This window comes from Emydura macquarii, unplaced genomic scaffold (genome assembly GCF_026122565.2).
Source record: "Emydura macquarii macquarii isolate MOO-44397 ecotype Brisbane River unplaced genomic scaffold, CSIRO-AGI_Emac_v2 contig_374, whole genome shotgun sequence".
NCBI classification, from domain to species: Eukaryota; Metazoa; Chordata; order Testudines; family Chelidae; genus Emydura; species Emydura macquarii.
Genome location: NW_027130511.1, coordinates 14,955,133 through 14,971,303, shown reverse-complemented (window position 1 = coordinate 14,971,303; position 16,171 = coordinate 14,955,133).

Sequence of the window (16,171 nt, the reverse complement as noted above, 5' to 3'; positions counted from 1 at the left end):
AGAGGAAATATGCATATATACTGAATGAGCATATTTTTCTTCTATTTACACTATCATCTGATTTTTTCCTTGTAGTCTTCTTACACTATGATTTTTACCTCTGTTTCTTCCTCAAATGATGTTTAGCTTCTCTCTGATAGTTTCTTACGTTCTTTCTAATATCCATTACTCCAAGAAATGTCTGTGGGTGTGTCTTCTCTAAAGAGTTAACATGGGCTCTTATTCCGGTGTTGCTCCTAAACCCACTCCTGTCCCCCTACATAACCCTTTCACCAGAGGTTGGCAGTGCTTCAACCCCAGGTTAGCTGGTCAGCTGAGGAATAGGCAAGTGCTCAGATGCCACTTTCACTCACGCTGGTAAACCACACATTTTGTAGTAAGAACACAGACTAGATTGCTCAAGTACAGATCATTTTCTAATGTCTTTCCCCATCTCCCCTCGTGTGCCTGCAAGGGCAAACAAGTTCTCTCACAACTCGCTAGGAAATAGTCAGTGGCTCAGCTTACTGCACCACAAGAAACAATGGGAAATGCCCCCCTTAAGTTGTAGCAACACATTCATACAGGTGAGTGCAGCACTAGTGAAGAAGCAGTGACTTGGGTAGGGTTTTTCAGCATGGCAGCTCACACCTGGACTACGCTAACTCAAGTGCTGATCACCCGGATTAACTCTGCAGTGAAAACAATGTCTGGAGTTACCTTCTGCCACTTGCTTCTTGAGCCTCTGGACAAACTCTACAAGCAATGGCTCATCTATTAATTCTGATCTCTTTTTGACTGCTTCTTTGCAGGTTTCTCTGATTACATTACTTTAATTTTCTCTTCAGGTCCTGAAACAAGTAGCAGTTTGCACTAGTATCTGGCTTATTGCACCACCTCATTGTGCACATTGATATAACGTGGTGTGGCTCAAACCTAGACCTGTGTTGCTAACTAAGAGCCTTACCCCCCAAGGTGCAGCAGTACAAACTCAGCTTAAGGAACTGCAGCTAACATCCCATGGCCAAAGCTTACACTCAGAGACTCAGCTGGGTCCGGTAACTAGCAGCAGATTGCTGATTGGACATCACTGAGCATAAAGCTTCTCGTCTCTGGCCCACCTGTTGCCTGAGCAGATAGTTGGTAGGCCTGCTGTTGACTAGAGGTCTGAGATGAAGTTCTTGCCCCTTCCTCCTGTTACCACTCTTTGTTCCTTACTCTAATTCCAGTTGTTGACTTTAGCTTAATCCTTGTCATGGCTTCAGACTCTGGCTTTGACCTTTGATATGACTTCTGAGTGTGTCCTGATGTTGCTTCCTGGTTCTGACCAATGAGTCAGACTGCCCCACTACAGGTTCTAACAAAAGACTAACTAAGGAGTAATTGTTTCTATCTTGCTATCTGGGAATCATAGAATATTAGGGTTGGAAGGGACCTCCAGAGGTCATCTAGTCCAACCCCCTGCTCAAAGCAGGACCAACCCCAATTAAATCATCCCGGACAGGGCTTTGTCAAGCCAGGCCTTAAAAATCTCTAAGGATGGAGATTCCACTACCTCCCTAGGTACCCATTCCAGTGCTTCACCACCCTCCTAATGAAAAAGTTTTTCCTAATACCCAAACTTGAACCTCCCCCACTGCATCTTGAGACCATTGCTCCTAGTTCTGTCATCTGCCACCACTCACAACAGCCTAGCTCCATCCTCCCTGGAACCCCCTTCAAGTAGTTGAAGGCCACTATCAAATCCCCCATCACTCTGCTCTTCTGCAGAATAAACAAGCCTAGTTCTCTCAGCCTCGCCTCATAAGTCATGTGTTCCAACCCTCTAATCGTTTTCGTTGCCCTCCACTGGAATCTCTCCAATTTGTCCACATCCTTCTTGTAGTGGGGGCCCCAAGACTGGACACAATACTCCAAATGTGGCCTCACCAATGCTGAATAGAGGGGAATAATCACTTACCTTAATCTGCTGGCAATGCTCTTACTAATGCAGCCCAGTATGCCATTAGCCTTCTTGGCAATAAAGGCATACTGTTGACTCATATCCAGCTTCTTGTCCACTGTAACCCCAGGTCCTTTTTTTGCAGAACTGCTGCCTGGCCAGTCGGTCTCCAGTCTGTAGCAGTGCATGGGATTCTTTCCTCCTAAGTGCAGGACTCTGCACTTCTTGTTGACCCTGATCAGATTTATTTTGGCCCAATCCTCCAATTTGTCTTGGTCACTGTGTAGCCTATCCCTATACTCAGCATATCTACTAGTCCCCCCAACTTAGTGTCAAACTCAGCTAAAAACTTGCTGAGGGTGCAATCCACTCCATCCTCCAGATCATTAATGAAGATGTTGAACAAAACTGGCCACAGGACTGACCCCTGGAGCACTCTGCTTGTTACTGGCTGCCAACTAGACATCGAGCCATTGATCACTACCCGTTGAGGCCAATGATCTACCCAGATTTCTATCCACCTTATAGTCCATTCATCCAACCATACTTCTTTAACTTACTAGCAAGAATACTGTGGGAGACCGTATCAAACACTTTGCTAAAGTCAAGATATATCATGTCCACCACTTTCCCCACATCCACAGAGCCAGCCATCTCATCATAGAAGGAAGCTCCAAATGAAGACTCTTTTCTTTTATAGGCTCAAGTTCTTTAGTCCTCAATTGAGCAAAACTATCTCTGGAGTCAGGTTTGATCAATTAAAGAGATACCAACTTAAAATAAAATTGTGTTTGTTAAACATTCTTTACCTGTGATAACTTTGTGTTTAGTAATTTTACTACTTGTCCTATGTAGTCAGTTGTTTCATTTGGAGTTGTGGGTGTTCAACAGTTCTGAAAGCCAGACAATCACTTTCCTTTTTGTTTGTGTGACTCTTTCACAGAGCATTGGGGAGAGAACAATATTAAGAAATAAGGAAATGTGTTGATAAAACCACAAACCGGAAGATGGACTCAGAGGTAGGTAGGTGTAGCATCAAACTACTCAACATTTTTTATTGACTAGAAATTGAGTTATCCTTTAAAGGGTAAGAATCTGCCTATAGTTATTCTTAAATTGCAAGGCCAGAATATAATAGCCATCCCTGATCTAACGGTTTCTATCTGAATGTATCTCTACTGTTGATATTATTTATATGTGGTCATAGATGTAGTCTCCCATTCCTTCCAGTTGTTTAAGTTGCCTACATGGCATAGCCATTGCAAATGTTGGATCGTATTAGCAGCATTGTGTAATATGATAAACATGACAATGTATCCTATGTTTTCTGTAGCGTGTCATTGACAGGCATTTAGATCTCCCACTCCTTTGGTTCCATATCTTTATTAGCTTTCTTTTTAAATACTTGTCTTCTGGCTGATTCTGGTACATTGAGATTCTTATACCTCTTCCCATGATTTCAGTGTGAATATAGCATTTTGTTTTTTCAGGATATAAACTTGTCATAACTTTCTAAATTCACTGACTCAACTAAGAGACCACCATTTTTCTAGCTTGCATGAACATAGACATTGTCTACCTTGGCCTCCTCCTTTCTCTTCAATGAGATAGTTGAGTCAGAAGTCCAATTCAACAGGACCTCTTCATTGACTTTTTATCCCTACCAGTGAACAAACTGCATGTCTTTAGTTTACCTAATGGAGTCATTTTTTATTGTTCCCTGCAGACAGCAGCTGGATACTCTCAGACACTAAGACAGACCCTATTAACCACCCTCGATTCCCTCCTCAAGAAGATGTTGTTGGCTGCAGTTTGTTTCTTAGAGGCAAACTGATTAAGCTGCATCTGAGTTAAATTTCATAAATAGCAAACTGGCTGCAAGCCTGGAAACTGTAATTTTTGCCTAATTGGAATCAATTGTCACTCTTATTTATATTGTATTGCAATGTTATTGGCCCAATTTAGCTGGTGTGCAGCAAATTGTTGATGGCTTGGCTGAACAGCTGGAATAATGAAGAAACTAAAACGCTATTTGAAGAAACTAAAATGCTATGTGACGACAATGGGACAGCCAGTGTTGCTAAAGGTGTGGATGTTATTGAAAGGCGGAGGCTTCAAGCCAAGATAAGATGGATTAACCAAGATGGGCGGAGAGAAACTGCGTGGGATGGTTATATGAGCTGTAATTGATTGGACGGGAATTTTAGCTTTAGTTCTTAAAATGTCTATGCACAGTTCTCAAAGACTCACTGGATACTAACATTTCTTAAAGTTATATGTATATTGGACAATGTGGCTGTGAGGATGTATTTTTCATGTAATACAAAGGAAGTGGGGACTTGCTGTATCCCCCTAAGAGGCACAGAGCTGGCTTAGCCAGCTTCTATGTCAGTGGTTCTCAGACTTACTTGATCGTACCCTTCTTCTTTGTGTCTGTAGTAGTTTATGCCCCCATCCCGCTCCCACCACACAAGTCCATATACCAATTAAAAAAACCCAACAACATGCAACTTTCACTAAATATTAGCATTAAGGCATTGATTCAAACAGAGCCATTTAATTATATAATAACATAAATTTTAAGTGAGGTACTACTTAGTGGTATCATACTTTTGTTACTAGTGTGATGGGTGCACCTGTTTTTTGGAACAGAGCAATTTCACGAATTACAGGAATGAGCCAACTATCCAATGTAATAAGAACAAAAAGCAAAAGTGCGATTGTGGTCGATGCTTACAAGTAAATGTGCACACCGCTTCATAGCAGATGCATTAATGTACAGATGGCAACAATGTTCTATAATGCTATGCAAGCTTCATAGAAATCCATCATAATGTACAATGCCATCTAGAGTAAAATACAGTGAATCTGATATGTCATCTTTGCTAGTTATTCATTGCTGTGGGTAAAATGTGCACAATAAGTTCCCTCACCCAAAGATTCTGATGCCCCCCTCCCTATGAATACATTCATTTGCACCCCTCAGTTTGAGAACCTCTGCTCTTTGCCAACCTCCCTCCAGCCCCTCTGCAGGATAAAGGGTGGTAGGAGAAATGGCAAGAGCATGTTACTGTCTGGTTATGCGCAGTTGGAGCCTTTAGGTATCACTGTCCAATTCTAAGCTTTTTAAATTTATTTATTTTTAAATCTAGTCTTCATGGTTCACATTTCTGGAGGTTTTCTTCACAACAAAATATAAACTGATGCAACATTGTCTTCATGAGTCTGCAGACAGACTGAAACCATGACTGAGTGGTATGAACTTTCCATACCTTCCATTAGTCTCCTTGTAGTGTTTAGCTCTAAACCCAATGGAGCTATGTTAGCACTGACACTAACTACTATATTGCTGATCATTTTAATGGATGAAGTAGGGAAAGAATGTCAGGGATGCTCCCAAGAGTGGAAAGTGGGATGTTGCAAGGAAGAAAATATAAAGGGAGAAACAAAGTTGGCAGGAAGAGGGAGGAAAAACAGAGGATGGAAGGAAGAGAAATAAAAGGCAGAAAAAGCAGTGATCTGAAAGGGGAACATATTTTCCTATTGAGTGATCCTAAATATAACACTAAGGGATTGTCTACAGGGTGGGTTAATGTGCTCTATGGGGGTGTGATTTCTAAAGTGTTAACATGTTGCACATTAGTTGGTACGTGTAGACCTGCTGGTGTGTGTCAGACCTCCATAGTGCATATGTGCATAGTGCATAGTGCACCCCGCCACGTAGACCAGCCTAAAGGTACTGAACCAATACTGAGTAATGATCACCCAAAATGTAATAACTACATAAAGGCCATATTTTTTCTTGATCACTGTGCACATGTCTCACTTCTACAAAGGAGACAAGATCGGTGAGGTAATATCTTTTATTAGATCAAGTTCTGTTGGTGAAAGAGGCAAGCTTTGATACAAGTGGGCATTCCATTATGGATTGAAAGAAGTCCTAAATATATACCCAGACCACAGGCTATAATTAAAAATGGAACTGAACTGTCTCCTCAAAGAGTTTGGCACTCCTGACCTTGTCAGACTAAAACAATAGTATCAAGAGAGGTCTTACCATTCTTTCCCTATTGATCTGAATGTGATGTTCTTTGAACCTTAGTTTGACTGGTTAAATGCTAGCACTGTTAATTGCTTTATGGCTGAAAGATGTAGGAAATGCCTTTATGCAGTGCATCTGGACAGGCCTGTTAATTCCATTCATTTGAATGGATGTTCCAAAGGAAAATGAGCCACTCTATATACACATTTAAGCAGCTGCAGCAAAAGATGTTAAACAAGCTGGGGCTGCTGGGCCCTGATGTTTTAGGTTTGTTTTCAGAGGTTCCTACTAAAGGGGAAAAAAGTCAGTGCTTGTTCTAATAATGCAAGTTAAAAGTCCAAAATCTCTTCATTTAGATCTCTAGTAAACTGAATAGCTATGTTACTGATGTAGCTTTACAGGCCAGGTCTTCAGCTAGTGTAAACTGCCATACTTCTGAAGTCGATGGAACTACATCACTTTATACCAGTTGAGGCTTTAATAACTATATTGACTATTTTAACTAAATTAAATTTCAGCTTTTCTCCATCAAATGAGAACAGGGATTGAGGTTCAATTATGCAGTGGTGTTAATTGATCAATTTTTTTTAAATGTGTGTTTTCTCTTGGGCAAGCTTTAATGAAAGGCATGCTGCAGAGTAATTTTTACACTTATGTTTTAATCTTATTGTTCCATGCTTACCATAGTTATTTTGTAATAGAGACTATATAAGAAAATTAAGAGTGGACAAGAAAAAAAAATTAGAAAAATGTGAACAATAAATTGGATTTACTTTTGCACATTTCAGTTTACGCACTTTTGTATCTAAACATCTGACATGGTTTATATTTACTGTCATCAAAAACTTGGCCATTTCCCAAAGCACAGTAGCAATAATGGTTCTGAATCAAATGAGCTACATCTGAATTACAGATATTTTCTGACTGTATTGACTTGGTTTACCATAATATTTTAATAATACTTGTTAATGTGATTGTATTGGTTACTGTTTTTCAAATTAAATATAAACAGATCTGAGCTAATTAGTGCATTCCATATCAATCTGCCAACAAAGCTCTCCATACTGTTAAAATGTAAAGTATTCCTTCACTGTATGAGAGAGTGTTATGCTTTATATTTTGGCAACAATACTTGTGCATTTTGATATAGCTAACTCATACACATCTAATGAGGCACTGTCATACTTAATAATGTTAGATAAGGAAAAATGGACAATGTAATGATCTCTTCCTCACTTGTTTTTCTTTCATGGAAGAGTGCCCTAGAGCGCCTCTTGATAGTGCTGGGTAAAAAGTGTGTGTGTGTGTCTGTCTGTTTCCCACTGTTAAGTGGGAGCGTTTAAGTCATGAAACTTCCCTTATTAAGGACTGGATCATGTTGACTTCAGGAAACATGCATTTCAGAGGGCCTTTTGCAAAAATAGAAGTTGTCTGTACCACAGACGCCAAAGGGTTCTAGAGTATAGAGGAAAATATGGAGCTATTTTTTGGGAAAATGTAATTTAATTCTTTGGTTATGTGACTACTACTTCTATAGCAATGTGATAAATGAATAGTTCAATTTAAACACAGTGTTTGGTGGTCACGAGAAACATTCCACACAAGCATGCTCACCTATGTTGAGATTTGTTGGGTGTTTAGTTTTGTTTCTCCTCCTAAATGTGGCGCTCAAGGGACTCCACTATGAATATGATCAGAAAGTTCTCCTTACACTTTTGTAAGTCTCTATCAGCCAGGGGAGACTTGCATATATTTGACCAGATTCTTTGTGGGATTTATGCCAAAGGAGCTACACCAGCCGAGGATCTAGCTCAATACGTTTCTCTACATTTATATAACTTCTTACAAATGAGTTTCTCAATTGGCTGGTATATTAAAATAATAATAATTAATTAATAAAAAAAAACCAAATTGTCACAGTGAATCATCTGATCATATGCAAGGCCAGTTTTCATGAATTCTGGGGCTTTACCAATATGGAAATTATTAAATTACTTTATTGAAAGAACTCAGTGATGATCATAACATCTAATTACATTTACAGTATAATAGAACTGATTCAAAGCCTGTTGAAGTCAGTGGGAGTTTTACATTTATCTCAGTGGGCTTTGGAGCAGACCTAATGTTGGTACTTGGCTTTTTTCCCATAACAGGAGCTTTTAAGCCTAGACTGGACAGCAGTTCATAAGTGTTCAGCAATGAACATGGAATAATGAAAGAATTTTGTGTGTTCTCCTTTCTGGATCCATTACTAGTTATTTCACATAACGTTGTGCTATGATGATGATTTTTCTCTGAGGATGAACTGAAAATATTTACCTTTTTTCCCCCTTTAGATGCAAAGTCTAATTAAGAATCCCAGTGTATATTATTCAAGACCACTTGATTTGTAATCACTGAATGGTTTTTGTGCCATAACCCCACTCTTGTTTGGGGTGGTGGTAAAGGACACTGCTCTTTCCTGTACTGGCTAGGTGCTTCCTGTCTCATTGCTCCCTGCCTTCAGGGAAGCTGGGTTCCATCCGGGAAGAAAGAGGACTCTGGCCACCACCCTTCTGAGCAGAGGATCAACCACACCCCAGCAGAGGACTCTGTTTTTGTGGCCTGCTCCAGAGCACAAGAAAACTATGACGGAGTGGCAGCAATGACAGCCTCTGACTCCCAGAGCGCTCTGCAGAAACACCCATCCACAAAAACTCTGCTCTAAGGATTGGGGGTTCCAACCAATGTCCCCACTAATTATTTATGTGAGTGTGGAATAAATGGCTGCTCAAGCTCAAATTCCATTCTCATCCCCTTCTTCCTTATTCCACACGCTCCCTCATTCCATTTACCTCTTCAGTCACTCATTCCTCTCCATCCTCATTCATTTAGCCCCTCTTTTCTCTCTCTCCTTTGCTCACATTTGTTAAACTTGATCTCTTGCAGTCATCTGTGTCATACAGTCTAGAGTAGCTCACAACTGAGAGTGACAGTTTCAGGTCAGACTGTCAGAAAACAGGGCAGACACCCCAAACTGATGGTATATTCTATAATTAGATTTCACCATGCCAGTAACAAATGTGCACTCCTGGATTACTATTAGTCTTACCATACAGTCACAGTCTCCTTAGGCTCTTCAGTGCCTCTTGCTGTCCAGACAAACTTGACTTTGTGATGAAAGGTTATTTAAACCAAAAATCACCTCACATGAAACTACTCTCCATCCCAAAGGATTGGCCACTTACGCCAAGTCAACAGATACTATCGATCTCACAGCAAAAACAATGCTGGCAGCAAATTTCTCTAGAAAACTAATTAGAGGTTTATTAGCTAAGAAAAAGAAATGTGTTATTGAGAGGTTAATGCAGGTAAAATACATTAACAGGTAAGTCCGAATTTGTAAATCCAAAGTGATAGCAGAGATGTAGTAATCTGTTAGTTTCCCAAAAGTATTTTCAGGGCTACCCAGGGTGAATCTGGGGATCTCTGTCAACTTGTTCAGTATTCCACCCTGTTAGAATCCAAAAGATACAGCATCGATCCCTGGATCGATTCTTATAGCTGTCTTCCCTGGAAAGCAATATGGCAACTGTTTTCATGACAGCATGGGCTCTTCCTTTGTTAACCAAATGCAAGCTGAGCTTGTGAAATTCCATTGTCAAACACAATGACCCATGCTTTCAAGATAGCAATCTTTTTACCTTTCCAAGGCTCTTATCTCGTGTGATGCAATCCAATTTCAGAGATATATACAATGCATTTAGTTACCGCAATCCAAACAATATTTCATTAGTTTTCATGAAGTTTCCACATCAAGTGAATTCTCACTAACATACACTTTTGATCTAGGATTAAGTAAATATGGGGTATACATAATGTACTGTGATAGTAAACAACAGGTTATAGGTAAGTGAAGACAATAACATTAGCATTTCTCTGATATTCGCACACACGTGGATTGGCCTACAGCTTTGATTTGAGCTGGTCTGTCAACATCACAGTTTGTTCTACACATGGAAGGCAGAGGAAGGGGGAGAACCAGAGCCACCTAGTTCCCAGGCCGGGCCAGGAGAAGTTATGGTACCTGAGCCAATGATCCAAGAGCCAGGAACAGTGGCCCCTACTATTCCTTGCCAGCCAGAAGCTGCAAAGACTGGGATTCCTTTTTCTTCTGACTGGTGGGAGATGCTAGAGTGGCTGTGTCCCCATCCTTTCCAGGCAACCTGGAGTGCACAGGAAGCATCTGGATTCTTCTCTTTGGCGGAGGGGGCAGCCCTCAAACTGCCTCCTACTAGCCAGGGGTCTGGGAAGGATCTACTTCTTCTCTAGATGCCATCCTCCCTTCCCTAGTTACCCAGAATACCTGGGAATACCCCCTTCTCTCCTTGACTGGTAGTCTCTGCTGCCAAGCAGTAGCAGAGTGGTTCCCGACTAAAGCAGCAGCAGCAGGAGCCTAATCTGTTCTGATGATGGGTGTGGGGGCAGAGGTTGTTTGCAGGCCCAGACACATATGTGAGGGAGTTGGACTAACAAATATAATAGGATGTGCGCACTTCTTAGCAGTCAGTAGTACTGATCACAGCTTGCCAGCTGCTTCGTGGTGTTAGCAGGTCACAGTGTCGTATATTCATTATGCAAAAGGAGAGTTTTGAGGAGCGACTCCCTGGAGTGGTCTTGTCACTTAGTTGGTCAAGAGTTTTGACTTACATGCTGTGTATGAGAAACAGAGGTGAACAAGAAGATCAAGGCTCTAGTAAATTATACTCTTCCGAACAGGATTCTCAGCAGTCAGTTTCTACAGGTTTTTAGTTTACGTTAATTTTGGTTTTGAGATAGTAAATTAAATCTACTGTCAAACAAAATGTTTCATTTCAGTCAGAACCTGTAGAGAGCAAACAAAATTAAGTAAAAATAGCAAACAAATATCCAGAAGTGACATTCTTAAATCTAAAGGAAATTTGAAAATCTCAGTAAGTTTGCCATTCTGCTACAAAACTTGTTACTGCATGCCACAGCTGTAACATTTTATACTGAGTGCTGGTCTATGACCACCCAGGAAGGGCAATAAAATTCTCTGTAGTCAAAGGCAAATGTGGTAGGGCCAAATTCAGCCTGGTGTAAGACTGCAACTTCCATTGGCTTCATTTTGGCCTGCTTCCAGAGAGGCTGAATTTTGATCATGGCATGAAGGAAAAGATGGGAAGATCTGATACAAACTTCTGTTCTTATTGTTGTACGTACTCTCTGCATTCAGGATGTCTGCCATATCCTGAAACTTGTTTCTTTTCCCTTTGTGTAATCTAATTTTTCAGCTACAAGCGGAAAGAATGGCAAAAAACTTGAGCTGTGGTTTGAAACTGGGAGACGAGTATCTGTCAAAACAAAGTATTTGAGACCAAACCAAATACATTGCAACCCAAATAATGAGTTTTTTTGCTATGAATAATTGCTGTTTCTATCCAAAGCTGCTTAGACAAAGTGCTATAAGTTCTGATGTTATGACTCACTGAGACAAAGACAAGGCCTCTGACTGAACCATTGCCCAATAAACTGACATGTTTGTAATCTATTGTTTCAGCAACTGTCTTCCATATGACAGGAGATATGAACCCAGCATGATCACCCATACAGTTATGCACCATGCATGCACTCTAATTTATAGAGACCATTCTAGGACCCTCTCCCCCCCAATGTCTGCAATAATATTGTTTACTTTACTTTCAGAATGCATTTAAGATAATATTGTTTGTCCTGTTTTCAGCCCATATGCTGACACCATATCTGTTTGTTTAGTTCCTGGATTCAAACTACTTTAACCTAACTTCCAGCTCTGATGTACTGTATTAAGACTTCTTTTTTGACACTGTTTTAGGGCAGCTGAAAAGGAGGGCAATTGGAGCTAGAAGTGGAAACAGAAAGGGATTGTATCAGGACAGCAGTGCAGTAGCTTACTACTCTGATGGAAGTACATGGGATGGAAATTATTGTGCTAGTTGTTCTATGGAAAATCTTTTTTGTACATCGTTTTCTTTTGCATGATCTTCTGAGTTCTTGGCAGATCTGATCTCAGTCACTCTTATGTCTCTCAATAGCTGCTGGTAGGTTTCTTTAATCTATTTACTTATTAAAAAGGGATCCAAGTTGTAAACAAACTCCCCATTAATTTTTATTAGTTATGTGCTTGCTTTTAAGCATAAGTAATCCAACATTTTGAGTTTGACCATATTTGTTTGCACTTGCTTCAAATTAAAGAATATTTTCAAGCATTCCTTCTGGGATTGATACTTTGTTTAAAATATTAATTAATAGTATGAAAGAGGGGATGAATAGTGAGGTAGCAAAATTTGTGGACGATAAAATCTAGGTTAGTGAAGACCAGAAAAGACAGGAATTTTCAGAAGACTTAAAGCTACATGAATGCAGAGCACAATGGCAGACGAAATTCAGTGCTGGCAGACATAAGGAAAACTCAAACTACTCAAGTACACCGTTCAGTTCTAAATTAATTATAAACACTCAGGAAAAATGTGAACATTTTTTAACAACTCAGAGAAAGCCTCTGGTCAATATGCAGTGGTGTTCAGCAAAGGAAAGACCCTCTAAGAAAGCAGCTCTGACTAAGGTTTATATTTCCTGAAGAACCAAACGAATAAAAGAAAGCACCAGGATGACACAAATTGTGAATGCTAGTCCAGTGTATACGTACCATATTTGATAGTGGGATATGCAATCTGTTTGTTTGCACTGAGGACACCTTGAGGTCCAATGAACTTGTAGCCTTTTGCTCAGACCACATCTTTCCATTTCCTTCTCTAGTATTTCCATTTCCTTCTCTAGTAAAGGAAGAGATTTGAGGAAGAAAAGAAAGTGATCATAGGCTCTCTTGGCTGTAGAAACAACTTTCTTAAGTTTATTTGTAATTACCCCATTACTATGTTTTTTAATGAAGTCTTTGGGAGACAGTTGATCATCAGTAGCCTTGGCTGTATTAATAAACTTGGAATGTTCCTGCATACCCACATAACTTTAATTGTTTCAGAGCAGAAATGAGTCTACTTGCAGTAATAGCATCACTTGTTTGTTTCTGTCTATGTTCATTTGGGCCTTATAACATGCCCCTCAGAGTCCAGAACAGAATTGCCTTTCTTTTCTCTAACTTTTCACTTGTGAACATTTTTTAAGGTATTGGAGAAAGAAAGAATAGCGATATTAGGGGACAGTCGTGAGCAGGGTTAAGATAAGCCATCTTTTTTTAAAAAAAAAGTTAAAGGTTGAGCTTAATATGAATCCATAAAGGATTTTAGGATATTCAAAGGAATATTATATATAGATAGTATATAACTGATACTGGCAAAGAAAGATGTTAATTTTTTGAATATCCCAAATTACTCCACTAAGAGGATTATTTTTAATAAATTAGAACATAGGAAAGTACACTTGCAGAAACTGTACCATATAACTATAAAATGACATTTGCTGGGCCTGCGACTATGGATTTCTTTTGAAACAGTAAGAGGTAGCTATTGTACATTCTTACAACTAAGCAATGAAATAAGGCCCATTTGTTGTATGCAGCATTGTTGTAGCCGTGTTGGTCCCAGGATATTAGAGAGAAGGAGGGTGAGGTAATGTCTTTCACTGGACCAACTTCTAATGGTGAGAGAGACAAGTTTTTGAGTTTACACAGAGCTGTACTTCAAGTCTGGGAAAGATACTCAGAATCAGAGCTAAATACAAGGTAGAATAGATTGGTTAGCATAAGTAGTTAAAACATTTCAGATTTGTAACTTTGCTAGACACTAAAAAACATGGACTGAATAGAAACTGAATTTATGGCTTATTACAACAATCTGTAACTCACTAAACCCTTCCCCCAGAGTGAATGGAAAAGTGTTAACTGGCCACTTCATCTTGAATGATCTCTTGAAATTGGGTTAGCATAAGTAGTAAACACATTTGTTCCACCTTTTATTTAGCTCTTATGCTCTGAGGACATTTCTCAGACCTGAAGAAGATCTCTGTATAAGCTCAGAAGGTGGTCCATCTTGACTTTCTAAGGTCCATTTATGGTGTTTTGATTTAAAAAATCCTTGCGTAGATTACAGACAAGATTACCTAAGTGGCTGTCGTATTCAAGAGCAATGATAAAATCCACCATCTACAATATTTATTTTGCTGCGCATGCTTCTTTATGCCAGTTAACTGCAGCAGTTCAGTAATCATTCAAGAGACCATATAGATTGTCTCCATTTCCATGTACAAATCAAATAGCCCTTCATTCATCTGCTCTTATGAATAAGGCAGAAATGATTGCTTTACATCAAGTGATGTAAGCAGAGCTTAACCAGTCCCAGCTTCAGGCCCTACCCCTAGCTCAGGTTACCTTTCATCTCATTCAAACAAACCACCACATCAGATGTTGTACTGTACTACTCCCCGATGGATGTAGTTCATAACCATAAACCTTCCAGCCCTCTTTCCTGGCTCACTTAGTCTTTTCAGTTTATAATGCTCTTCAACATCTATGTAATTGTCCTGTTAGGTTCAAAAGTCTCTTTAATCCTTAATCAGAGCTCCCCCCTTCCTTATAGCCCTCCCTCCAGCTCAGAGTCATTTGCAGTCCTCCTAGCAGGGGCTTCTCATCCTGCGGGCTCCAGATCCCTCAGCAGGCTCTTGCTCCATATCTTTCGCCTGTGAACTTTGGAAAACCATCACCCACTCTATTCACAACAAGCTTCCTCTCTCATACTGTGTGAGTATCAGTTGCCCTTATATTCCCCTTGGGCCTGGTTTCGGATCACATGCTCCCTTCATATGATCCCTGTCCTCATTTGGTCATCACTTGGGAAGGCAGGCTATACCCAGCACAAGTGAGGCTGAGCCCCAGATCCCTTAAAGGGTCAGCTCGATAGTACTGTATATATAAAAATGCCAATTGTAATAAATCTTTTCCCATAGTTGTGTACCTGTGAAGTCTGTTTTATGTTGACTTAAAACAGAAGTGTGTGTTACTGTTTAATTCTGTGTAAAGAAAATCTGGAAAGGATTGCATAAAGATTTTTTAAATCCCCGTGTGACCTTCTTTGTTTGTTGACCTTTCTTGACCTTTCTGCTACTATCCTCAGTGACTCTTCCTCTACCGGTTATTTAGTCTCTTTCATTGCTATCATATTCTATGCTTTGGAACCAGTAGAGCTAGAATGGGGAAACAGTTCTGATCTCTGTGCTTTAAGTGGGTTATAAAAAGATTGAGATGTGGCTGATACCAAATGCACAATTACAAAATGGTGAAATACTGGCTAGGCAGTAATACTATGGAAAAAGACCTGGGGGTTATAGTGGATCACAGACTGCTAACTCATTCAATATGATGCAGTTTCTAGAAAAGCTAATGTCATTCTGCGGTATGTTAATAAGCGTGTCAGATATAAGACCCGGGTGGTTATTATCCTTCTCTACTCAGCTCTGGTGAGGCCTCGGTTGGAGTTATGTGTCCAGTTCTGGGTGCTACATTTTAGGAAAGATGTGGACAAATGGGAGAAAGACCAGAGGAAGGCAACAAAAATGACAAAATGTTTAGAAAACCTGACCTATGAGGAAAGGTTAAAAAGCAGGACATGTTTAGTCTTGAGAAAAGAAGACTGAAAGGGGACCTCAGGGTCTCCCCCCAAATCATTTATATGATGGCATCTGTTAGAGTAGTCTTTCGGCATTTAAAGACACCGTGTGTACCAAGCATATGAAATAACATTCAAGACTGTTTCCAATAATATTAAAAAATTGGATCAAATAGACCTTTCTACCCAAAACTTATTAGATAACCCACTGAAGTCCACCACCCTGCTAATGCAGGATTGTTTTGTACAATGCATTTTCTAATATCCCAGCAATTGTTGAATATTTTTGTTCTCCCTAAAAGATGCCTTGAAAAAAATACATCCATAACAATTACACGAATGTATTATTTCTGTTAATGCATCTTTGCTAAATAAACCTAATGTTGGAAGAACTTAATAAGTAAATTTACAGTAGATTAATAAATTGAAAAATGCACTGATAAAAGAAAGAAAATAGTCCAAATTAACTTAACATTAATGAGTCTGGAATGTTCTTGTTCATCTAATGAAAATTTAAATGAGTTTTCTGTGACTTAGAGAAATTTATAAAACCTAATTATCCTGAAGTTCAAATAATGGAATTTAATAATTAAGATCTCTTACAGGAGA